General features: G+C 39.9%; 1 pseudogene across 1 annotated transcript; it reads right to left on the bottom strand.

The window, feature by feature from the left end:
* Positions 1-1,039: 1,039 nt before the first annotated feature.
* LOC308430058 (bcl-2-modifying factor-like) lies at positions 1,040-1,599 on the bottom strand (annotated as a pseudogene). The gene has a single exon. The product of its transcript is annotated as a bcl-2-modifying factor-like (transcript).
* Between the last annotated feature and the right edge of the window lie 6,875 nt (positions 1,600-8,474).

An 8,474-nucleotide genomic window follows, 5' to 3' on the forward strand; every position in this document is an offset into this window, starting at 1 on the left:
TAATACTGAGACTTCAACACCCCACTTTCACCAAAAGGACAGGTCATCAGGACAGGAACAAAAGAGAAATAATGAAACTAATTGACTTTATGAATTGAATGGACCTAATTTTACCCAAACACAAGAAAATAGACTTTCTTCTCTGAACCTCACTGAACCTTCTCCAAAATTAACCCTATAGTCACAAAGACATCCTCAATAAAAGTGTAGTAAGTCCTTGTATTCTATCAGACCACTGTGGATTAAAGCTGGACTTCAACAGAAACTGCAGCAACTCTACAAACCCATGGAAACTGAATAACTCCTTACTCAATGATCACTGGGTCAGGGAAGAAATAAAGAAATTATTTAAAATGAAGAATTTATTTAAAATGAAGGCACAACATATCCAAACTTTAGGGACACAATGCAAGCAGTACTAAGGGGAAAGATCATAGCACGAAGTGCCTTCATAAAGAAATTAGAGAGTACTCATTACCAGTTTGAAAATGCACCTAAAATCTCTAGGGAAAAAATACCCAGAGGCATAGACAGCAGGAAATATTCAAGCTCTTGCCTGAAATCAATAAATTAGAAACAAAAAGAACAATACAAAGAATCAATGAAACTAAGAGCTGGTTCTTTAGGAAAACCAACAAGATAGACAAACCCTTAGTCAAAGTAACTAAAAAACAGAACCACAGCATCCCAATGAATATAATCAGAAATAAAAAGGGGGACATAACAACAGACACTGAGAAAATTTAAAGAAACATTAGGTCTAACTTCAAGAGTCTATACTCCACAAAATTGAAAAGTCTAAATGAAATGGGTGATTTTCTAGATAGATACCAATTATCAAACTTAAATCAAGATTAGGTAAGCTGTTTAAATAAGTCCTATGACCCCTAAGAAAATAAAGTAGTCATTAAAAGTCTTCCAACAGCCAGATGGTTTTAGTGCAAAATTCTACCAAACTTTCTTTCTTTTTTGTCCCCCTCCCAGAATGTCAGTTCCAGACGGCATTCCCAGTGATCCATCTGACATGGTCAGCCCAACCTCACCAGGGACCCACCCCTTCCCTGTTTTCTTGTCTGTTCAAGGCCATGTTTTGAAGGAAGAGGAAGACCTGCCACCATGCTCGGTCTGGGTTCTGCTGGTTTTGTTGCATATGAAGCTCATAGAACTGGTCTGCAATGCACCGAAGCTTACTGGTGATCTGACCTTGCTCCATGCTGAAGAAACTGTCCTTCAGGGGACTGTTCCCCCAAAGGGCGAGCCTGCAGGGAAATTGGCAGGGAGAGGAAGCCTGTAGCCAGCATTGCCTAAAAGTCCCTGGGGTTCCTCTGTCACCCTACAAGGTAGCATAACACCCTAGCTTGGGGAAGCTGGGCTGAGGGTCTGGGTGGCCTTATCTTCCTGGCTTATGTGGTCTGGAGCTCAGAAACACAGGTGAAAATGAAGAGCCAAAGCTGACTGAGGGGACAATCCAGCTGACTCTGGATTACAGAGAATCAACAGGTCAGCAGAGAGCAAGCTCCCAGGCTGTGTCCCTGGCTCCTCATCCTCTGAATTGAGCACATCATCTTCTAGCTCCTCCACACACTGAGGTGGCTCCATCTCTCCTGGGTGACTCTAGGACAATGTCTCAGCCTCTGAGTCGTGATGCTAGGGCTCTGCACCAGGGTCCAGGGTGACCAACACTTGGGGGGCTTGGTGCCCACAATTGATTGGGAAGGAGGGGGACAAACTCCAATGGGCTGCGGTGAAAGGCGGTAGCTTGAGCAGCAACTGCTGGGGGAATGTGCTGGCATGGGAGGAGGCCAGTGGTATGGTTTCAAAAATACCCACCAAACTTTCAAAGAAGAGTGAATACCAATACTCCTCAGACTATTCCATAGAAACAGAAGAACATTGCCAAATTTATTCTATAAGGCCACAGTCGCCCTGAAACATAAGACACACAGGGTTCAACAAAGAGAACTTAAGACCAATTGCCTTTATGAACATTGATGGAAAAGTACTCAATAAAATATTCACAAAAATAATCCAAGAACACATTCAAAACATCATCCACCATGATCAAGTAGGCTTCATCTCAGGGATGAGCATACCATAGTAAGATCTACCATATAAACAATTCCAAAAAATAAATCATATGATCATCTCTCTAGATGCTGAAAAAAAACCTTTGACAAAATCCAACACTCCTTAATGTTACAAGTCTTGGAGATATCAGGGATACAAGGCATATGCCTAAACATAATAAAAGCAATATACAGCAAGCCAATAGCCAACATCAAATTAAATGAAAAGAAGCTTAAAGTAATTCATCTAAAATCAGGAACAAAATAAGGTTGCCCACTTTCTCCCTATTAAACATTAAGTGCTTAAAGTTCTAGCTAGAGCAATTAGACAACTTAATAAAGGAAGAATTTGGACAGTAAGAATTCAAAGTGTTTATACTTGCAGATATCAGAATAGCACACATAAGTAACACACACACACACACACACACACAAAAATTCTACCAGAGAACTCCTTCAGCAAAGTAGCTGGAAATAAGATTAACTAGAAATAATCAGTATCCCTCATTTATACAAACAATAAATGTGCTGAGAAATTAGGGAAATAATGCCCTTTATAATAGTGACAAATAATATTAAATACCTTGGTGTAATTCTAACTAAGCAAGTGAAAGACCTATACAACACAAACTTCAAGACTCTGAAGAGAGAAAGTGAGGAAAACATCAGAAGATAAAAAGATCACTCATGCACATGGATCAGTAGAAAAAACAGAGAGAAAATGTTCATCCTACCAAAAGCATTTTACAGATTCAATGCAATTCCCATCAAAACTCCAACACAATTATTTACAGACTTTGAAAAGCAAGTCTCGACTTCATGTGGTGAGACAAAAAAGCAGAATAGCTAAGACAATCCTGTACAATAAAGAATTTTGAGAGGTATCATCATTCTTGATTTCAATCTGTTCTTCAGAGCAATAGAAATAAGAATCAAATGGTATTGGTATAGATTAATCAACAGAATAGAATTAAAAACCATAAATATACTTGAATACTTGACACATGAATTTTGACAAAGAAGTCAAAACTATACAGTAAAAAAAAGAAAACATCTACAAATGGTGTAGATCTAACTGGATGTCTGCATGTAGAAGAATGCAAATAGATTTTCATATTAATCACCCTGCACAAAACTCAAAGACCTGAATATAAAACTGAAAACACCAAATTTAATTATTAGAAGAAAAAGTGGGGAACAGCTTTGAACAAATTGTTTCAGGAGACAACTTCCTAAACAGAGCAAGTTCTGGTTCTAAGATTAACAATTGAAAAATGGGACATCAAGAAACTGAGAAGCTTCTGTAAGACAAATACACTGTCAATAGGACAAAGTGAGATCCTACAGATTGCGAAAAGATTCAGTAGCCCTGTATACAACAGAAAGATAATACATAAAAAGCTAAAAAATGTAGACACCCACAAACCAAATAACCCAATTAAAAATTGGGGCATAAAGCTAAATAGAGAATTTTCAACAAAGGAATCTCTGATGGCTAAGAATCACTTTAAAAATGTCCAATGTCGTTAGTCATCAGGTAAATACAAATGAAAATGATCATGAGATTCCATCTTATACCTGTCACAATGACTAAGATAAAAAAAACTCAAGAGATAGCACATCCTGGTGAGGATATGGAGCAAGGGGAACACTCCACCATTTCTGGTGAAAGTGTAAACAGGTACACACTTTGAAAATCAATTTGTCAGTTTCTCAGAAAACTGGGTATAGTTCTAATCCAAGATCCACCTATATCACTCCCAAAAGATGCTCCATCCTACCAGAAACTATACACAACCTAGATGTTCCTCAACAGAAGAATGAATAAAGAAAATGTAATACATCTACACAATGAAATAGCAGTCAGCTATTAAAAGCAAAGACATCATGAATTTTGCAGGAAAAATGAATAGAACTTGAGAATACCACTCTGAGTGTAGTAACCCAGAAAGGCACACGTATGTATGTGTATACACACATGTATATACATATGGTATGTACTCCCTTATAAGTGGACATTAGCCACAAAGTGCAGGTAACTATGCTACAATCCTTAGATCCAAGCACATTAGATAAATAGGAGGTCCCAGGGGCTCAAATATCACTCAGAACAGGAAACAAATAGTCATTGGAGGTGGATGGAGTGAGGGAACTGAGTGGGGGAGAGAGATGGGGATGTTTATCAGGTATGGGAAGAAAGGGTGAGAGGGCTGGGAGTGAGAATGAAAATCAATGTAAGGACATCTCTGATGACTAGCTGGAGACATAGGACAGAGGAGACTATATGGAGGATATGGGAGTGAACGTAGGTGAGATTCCTATCCAAGATGGATATAGAGACTAAAATGGCCACTTCCTGTAGCTAAGCAGGACTTCTAGAGGAGGGAAGGGTACATCAATCCACCCACAAATCATTCAACCCAAAATTTGCCTTACCTACAAGATGTGCAGGGATAGAGATGGAGTAGAGACTGAGAGAACAGCAAATCAATGACTGTTTCAATTTGAGACCCATCCTATGTGAAAGAGCCAACCCTGACACTATTAATGATACACTGCTATGCTTGCAGACAGGACCCTTATATAACTATATCCTGAGAGGCTTCATCCAACAGTGGATGGAAGCAGATGCAGAGCCCCACAACCAAACATCAGGCAGGGCTCAAGAAGTCTTGTGGTAGAGTTGGGGGTAGAAGTGAGCAAGTTGAAAGTGCCAAGAATACCACAAGTAGACTTCCAGGACCAACCAACCTGGACCCATTTAGGCTCATAAAGACTAGGCCACCAACCAGGGAGCATGTAGAGGCTGGACCTAGCCCATCCTCACATTTTTAGCAAATGGGAATATTGGTCTTCATGTTAGTCCCCTAACAAGTAGAGTGGGGGTTGTCTTGATCTCTGTTCCCTGCCATTGGATCATCTCTCCTTACCTGGACTGCCTGTTGGGGCTCATCAGGAGAGAATGTGCCTAGTCCTCCTAGACTAGATGTCCCAAGGTGGGGTGGTACCCAAGGAGGTTACCCTTCCTGAGGAGAAAGGAAGGGGGCAATGGGGAGAGGGACTTTTAAGGATGGGAGTATGAGGAAAAGAGGGGTCTCTGATTGAAATATAAAGCAAATAAAAATAAATTATTGGAGAAAAAGATAATGCTAAACTATAAATGTGACTTGGGAAGATAATGATGTCATCAATAGAGAGCACCAGAAGGCAGTCTCATTTGAATGAAATATGGATTCAAATTTAAACCTGCTAAATATGAGACAGTGAGATAGCCAAATAGAGATCTGTTCAGGATGTTGGAAAGCAGGTACTCAAGGCCTTAGGACAGCCACAGATTTTGGAAATGAATGTTAAAAATTGTCATCTGAAGTACTAAGATACTGAGGAGGAAAACAATTCAGATAAAAGGGACTCACAAACAGCCAAAGACTAGCCTTACAGGAGACTGGTGAGATATTTGAGAAGTACAAAAAGAAACAGAGCAAAGACACCAGTCATGAAACTTTTCAGCGTAAAAAGGTAGGTGTGGAAGAGAAAGCAAAACAGAAAGAGAGATCGAGATGGGGGGCAGAAGGGAGAAAAAAGGGAGGAAGGGAAAAAAAGAAAAGAAGATAAATCAAAAGTTTTGTGAGAACAAAGACTGAGGATAGTTCACAGTGTTAGTTTGGAGAAAGAACACAGCCACAATGCAGATGTCAGTTAACAGTAGTTTAGACAAAAAAGACATCTATTCCCCTCTCCCATCTGCACCATGGGTTTCTATACAAGGCTGTTGGAGATCAAAGCCCCTTCATTGCTCCACCGTGCATGGGTGTCACTCTTCAGAGTGGCTTCATGTTCTAGGAAAATGTAAACAGAGAAGAAATAGAAAGGGTGAGAAGAAATCCCTTGGGTTATACCTTAGTTGTAGGGCTGCAACTCACTGAAATGTATTTGCAGCTAATTTGTCATCTTTACAATCAAAATGCTACTGTGACACAAAGGGCAAAATTCTACCTCCACTGGGCATTCTTCACTCTGGGGCCTAAAGGGTACAGAAAATGTGACATGACTCAAGTCAAGTTTCAATGGATGACAATCACATTTTTGCAGATTGCTAAATTCTAAAACTTTACATCAAGTTTTAACACCCCTTTCCTAGATTTCACACCCCAATCCAATGCTTTAGAAAATTACATTGGGTCTACATAAATAATAGTATGAGAATCTAATTATTCATTTTAGTGTTTTCTTCTCATTACCAAGAAGGCTTAGTTTCTCTCACCTCTCAAGATGGCTACACTGGCCCGTGTTTCTTATTGCTTAGTATTTTCTTTTAAAACAGTACTCCAAATAAACCCTTTAATCTGTCAGGTGCACTCTCTCATTCCTTCACACACACACACACACACACACACACACACACACACACACACACACACACACAAACACACACACACAAACCCTTTAGAGTACAAGCTATCCTGTTCTGTTCTGACAATATCCACAGACTGAATCTTCACTCATGCTACCTGACACTTGCTCACAACTACACACACACACTCTCTTACTCAAACACATGAACAACACCTTCACATCGAAGACATTTCTTATAGCTGTTCTTTATCTGGAATATCCCTCTCCCAGATACCCACCTGATCTTCTATAAGTTTAGCACAAAGCTGTTTCCTATCACTTCCCTCACTCAGTCCATTTTCTACCCCAGTTAGTAAAACACTGCAGACTGAATACGTTATCCATAAAAAAGTTCATAGCTGCAACATAGGGTCTTCTTGCCAAGTCAAAAGATGGCATCAAGCAGAGAGAGCAATGAATGCAAGTCGGTGAGAGAAAGAAGCCAAGTTTTTTTATTAGTTTTACAACTGATCCATTACCACGATAATGCCTCATCAGTTTAGTCATCAGAGTGCTGTCCCTTGACCCAATCCCCTCTTATGGTATATCTCAGCTCTTGAAGCTGTTGCTCTGGGAATCAGATTCCCCTATGTGGACTTTGGTAGACACATCCAGTCCACAGCAGCCTCACTCCTTGGGAGTAGCTGAAGCTGAAGAACTAACTACCTTTCCTCCACACATGTTAACCTCTGGTGTTTGAAGAAACAGTTTGTTTCCCCAGAAGATTTTCTTGCCCTGTAGAAACAACTTTAGCATTGGTAAGGCAAAAGCCAGAGCTTATCTTAAAGGGACTATACGTTTACACGAGAACCATGCTGAGTGACTATGGCCCAGGAATACAGATTTAGGTTACTCCACATTCCATGTTCTGATGTGGATGTGGTTTCATAGCTTTACAGAACAAAGTTTAAAATGAATTAATGGGTACATTGGAGAGGCAGTTACAGCGGAAGCTTGAAGCACTGTACTTACTTTGACGAGCCTTCCCTTTTTACCTGGAAGAACAAAGCTGTTCTGTGCCACCCCTACCAGTCTGTCATGCTCAGACAAAGCTAGAAAATTGAATTCTTGCTCTAATAACAGAAATCATCTACTTTGAATTTGCATACACTCACCACTAACAGAAACTTGGAGTGTTTCCCTAAGGACAAAGTGTTGAGGAAGGGTCACAACAATCCACAAGGGCTCCTGGTGAGAAGTTACACAGAGCTTAAGCAAGCTTATGTTCCAGCCCTTGGGGTTTCTTCAGTCAAACTGCAGAACGGAACAGATGATCTGCTCCCAGGACATCCTTCCCTTGGGCTGTATGAATTTTAGGATTGAAATATCTTGTAGGGCAAAAATAGATTCAGAATAAAACGAATAAATTTGGCTCTAATGGCCTATCGTAGAGCATTGCATTATCCCTTAGTCAATTTTAATGTCAAACTCAACACATGGGATTGTATTTTCACAAGTCCTTAACTCCTTTAGGGAAAGACTAGTTTTCTTCCCTTTGTCTGTAAATAAACAAATGGAATATAAAGGCCCTTGGATTATGATTATTAACATAAAGATAATTAATGGATAAATGCAAACAGATCATAAACACAGGAAACATCTTACTTCACATTAGACTTTGCTGTCGGTATTACTAGCTCTGGAAGAGAAAAAAAAATCTCAAAACAGTCTTAGGAAACTCACTGCTGTGTGTTCCATTGAATTCCACATCTTCATGTTCTCTCTCTCTCTCTCTCTCTCTCTCTCTCTCTCTCTCTCTCTCTCTCTCTCTCTCTCTCTCTCTATTCCAAAGACCTTCCACTGGAGTGTGGTTAACCTACCAGAGATTATACCCTTAAAGGAATCTAACTCTCCTTCTTCCAGCAACCATCAATGGCCAATAGCACCTCAGGTAGGGATGGAACTTCATGCCCACGTTCCCTTTCTATACTAGAATTTTGTCTTGCTTGAGTTTGCCACCATCTTATGCATACTGTCACAACCATTGTGAGTTCACATGTACAACTGCCCTGT

The sequence above is a fragment of the Micromys minutus genome, assembly GCF_963924665.1.
Source record: "Micromys minutus genome assembly, chromosome: 15".
NCBI lineage: Eukaryota > Metazoa > Chordata > Mammalia > Rodentia > Muridae > Micromys > Micromys minutus.